We start from the raw sequence: 4,266 nt of genomic DNA on the forward strand, positions 1-4,266 counted from the left end.
GGTGGTGGAGCGGGGGAGGGTGCGGTGGGTCGTCGGCGGCGGTGGAGCTAGCGGGGGAGGGTGCGGGTGGAATCGAGATCGAGATGGAGGGGGATCGAGATCGAGTGTCCTCATGAATTCAAAAAGTGCCCATGAAATTTAAAAATATTCATGATATCAAAAAGTGCCCATGAAATTTAAAAATATTCATGATATCAAAAAGTGCCCATGAAATACATTCGAGAAATGAAGACTACGATGTAAATACAATCGATCTTAGCTAGCTATCTGTTGACAATCTTCTTGCCCTTTTTTTTTGCAAATGGAGTTCTTCTCTGGAACGGACGTCCTTTAGGTAGGGTGGTCCTACTTCTTCTTGTGGTGTGTGCTGCTACTTCATCATCGTCGTCATGTTCGATCTTCGGGTCGCTGTACTTGTCGAAGTCTTTCTCATTGGCTACGCCATCCATTCCGATGATCTTCCTTTTGCCTCTCCTCATGACAACACTACTGGGCTTTGACGGGTCAGTAATGAAGAAGCATTGGTCCACTTGGGAAGCCAGTACCCATGGCTCATTTTTTGCAGTGACGTTTGTGCGCGCGGTCTTGGATTTGGCTTCGGGTATAACCATGGTGGTGAAATACCGGTCTTCTTTTAGGACGCTCTTGGCCCATCTGACACGGAACATCGGGACCTTCTCTCCAGCGTAGCTCAGCTCCTAGATCTCCTCGATCCTTCCGTAGTATCTGTCCTTGTCGTTACCGGTGTAGGATTCCATTGTTACCCGGAGTTCTCATAACCATCGCTCTTCATGTCCTTGTCCTCGGTGTAGAATGTGTAGCCGTTGATATCGTACGCCTCATAGGTCATCAGGTTGTGCTCGGAGCCCTGTGACAAGGCGAATATGAGTTGTTCTTCCGCGGAAGAATCCTCATGTAAAGGGTACGACAGAAGCTTCTGCTTGAACCAACACGTGAAACATGAGTTGTGCTCTTTGATTATATCTCCGTCCGTACTCTGTTGGCCTCGGTCATTGTAAATCTTCTCGATAAAGGTTTTGTGCTCTACCACCCAAGGATCGACCACGTCTATGTGTAGTAGCGCGACTAGGTTTGCTCTTTCAAAGTCGGCGAGTCGACCCTTGAAGTCGACATGCATTTCACGGCGACCCTCACGGTGACCCCATCCAGCGAGCCTACCGAGGTGCCTGTTGATGGGCAGACCAACGGGGTTCTCGATGCCAAGATAATTCGTGCAGTAGGAGATGCACTCTTCGGTCAGAAAGCTCCTGACTATGCTTCCCTCTGGACATGACATGTTGCGAACGTATCCTTTGATGACACCATTCATCCTTTCGAACGGCATCATGCTGTGCAGGAACGTCGGCCCAAGTTGGATGATATCCTCCACGATATGGACCAGCACATGCACCATGACATCGAAGAATGCGGGCGGGAAGTACATCTCAAGCTCGCATAGTATCACCATGATCTCTTCCTATAGCCTTCTGAGTTGCCTCACAGCAATCGACTTCCGAGAGATGACGTCGAAAAAGTTGCATAGGCCAAATAGCGTTTCACGGACGTGCGCGTCCATGATCCCACGGATTGCAACTGGAAGTATCTTTTCATCAGCACATGACAGTCGTGAGACTTCATCCCACTGAACTTCTACTTCGCTGGGTCTAGGTATCTGCTTATCTTCCCCGCGTAACCGTAAGGAAGTTTTACTCCTACGAGGCAGGTGAAAAACTGCTCGATCTCCTCCTGACTTAGAGTGAAGCATGCGGGAGGGTAGTCATTTTTGGTCTTCTTGGCCTTTTTGCCTTTGTGATGAGTTTCTGTGTCCTGCTTCGCCTCATCATCATCTTCATCATCATCATCATCATCATCATCATCATCATCATCATCATCATCATCATCATCATCATCATCATCATCATTAGCGTGAAGCTCTTGCCTGATGCCCATCGATTTCAAGTCTGCCCTTGCTTTCGACCCATCTTTGGTCCTCTCTGGCATGTTGAGCAGGGTACCAAGCAGACTCTCACACACGTTCTTCGTGATATGCATGGCATCAATGCTGTGAGGCACACGGTGGATCTTCCAGTACGGCAAGTCCCAGAAAACAGACCTCGTTTTCCATACCTTCAGCAGCGGCTCTGGCGCCTTTCACTTCTTTCCCGGCTCTGGCGCCTTTTGCTTCTTTCCCGGCAGTGGGTAATCTTTCCAATTTTTCAACAACTCGTCTATTTCCTCGCCGCTCCTCGTACGCGGGCGTTTTCGGGGTTCAGTTTCACCATCGAACAGATCCTTGCTTTTCCTCCACGGGTCATCGTCGCGAAGCCACCTTCGATGTCCCATGAACACGGTTTTCGAAGACCCGGGATCTCTATCTAGCAGGCGATACGTTGTGTCATCCATGCACCTTACGCATCTAGAAAATCCATGGACTACCTGCCCCGCGAGATATCCGTAACCGAGATAGTCGTGCACCATCGTGAGCAATGCGGCTCTCATAGGGAAATATTCTTTCTCTGCGGCGTCCCACGTATTGGCTGGCGTTTTCCACAGCGTGTCTCGCTCCTCTTTCAGCAGCCCCAGATACAGATTGATGTCGTTCCCTGGTTGTTTCGGCCCTTCAATTAGCATACTCATGTGAATGTACTTCCTCTTCATGCACAACTAGGGGGGAAGGTTGTACATCCACACAAACACAGGCCATGTGCGATGTGTGATTCTCTGGCTGCCAAATGGATTGACTCCATCGGTGCTCGCGCCCAGCACGATGTTCCTTGGATCCTTCCCAAATTCTGGGTATTTGAAGTTCAACGCTTGCCACTGGCTCGCATCCTTAGGGTGACTCAGCATCTTGTCTTTTTTATTTATCTCCGTATCATTTCCGTCATCTTCCCGCTTCTTCTCCTCCCTATCCGTGTGCCAATGCAGGAGCTTTGCTACCTTAGGGTCCGCAAAATACCGCTCTAGATGAGGAGTGATCGGAAAGTACCACACCGATTTTCGAGGAGCTTTCTTCCTCTTCTTGTATCAAGTGATGCCGCACACCGGACATATGGTAGACTCCGCGTGCTCGTCCCGATAAATGATGCAATTGTTCATGCACACATGGTATTTCACGTGCGGTAAATCCAGAGGACACACGATTTTCTTTGCCTCCTCGAAACTGGTCGGGCACTTGTTCCCCTTGGGAAGACGTTCGTGCCAGAATGACATGTTCTCGTTGAAGCATGCGTCGGTCATTTTGTGTTTTACCTTCATCTCCAGAGCCATGAGCGTTACTTTTAGGCGGGTATCTTCGGGCCTCCATCCTTCATACAATGGAGTAACCGCGTCTATCTCCAGTTGATCCAGCTTGGCTTTCTCTCGGGCGGCAACTCTTGCGTTATCCATCTGCTTGAGAAGCAGCTCTTGAATATGAGGGTCCTGCACCCAGCCTCCATCATCGTCTTCTCCGGCATCTTCATCTTCATGATCATGTCCGGCATCTTCTACATGATGACTGTGTACAACATCACCATCATGATCATGTCCTGGAGATTCTTCGTCTTCTCGCTCGCCCGAGCCGCGGTGGTTGTCTTGCTGCCCTTCCTCATTTCTTGCCCGGCCCCCATGGACGACTTCATAGTCATCTTCATCACCTTGCCACCGATAGCCATCCATGAAACCACGCAAGAGCAGGTGGTCCCGCACCTGCCCGGAATCCGGATCCGCAATAAGGCTCTTCAGCTTGCATCTTCGACACAGACATCTTATCTCTGTCTCGTTCTTTTGAAGCATCTCGGCCTTCGCGGAGCTCAAAAACCTATTCACGATGCTTTCGGTCATCGTGCGGACCATGGTCGCCTGCGGGGTAGAGCAAAACGATATTTTAGAACCAAGAAAAAATTTGACATGACTTTCCCTAAAAATAGGACCAAAAAGAATGCATAGTGCCAAAATTTTCGCCGAAACGGAAATGAATCAACTTTCCGGCAAAATATTGGCAACTATCGCATTTCAAATACCGGTACCTGCAAACACAAACATATATGCAACACCACAAACATATGCAAGACCACAAACATACATAGATCTAGCTAGGCCACAAAAAGTGCATGTGGACGTTGTTGGAGTGAGCTAGGGAGAAAAAAAGTAGATCTACAACATGAAGATAGCTTTCCTCTTACTTACCTATCAAAAAAAGGTAATTTCACCACTTAATTTTGATGAATCTATGGGGCAAATGAGGTGAGGCCACTAGTAGAAAAGGGGGCTTTGGTCCAGGCC

The sequence above is a fragment of the Triticum dicoccoides genome, chromosome 2A (assembly GCF_002162155.2).
Source record: "Triticum dicoccoides isolate Atlit2015 ecotype Zavitan chromosome 2A, WEW_v2.0, whole genome shotgun sequence".
Taxonomy (NCBI): Eukaryota; Viridiplantae; Streptophyta; class Magnoliopsida; order Poales; family Poaceae; genus Triticum; species Triticum dicoccoides.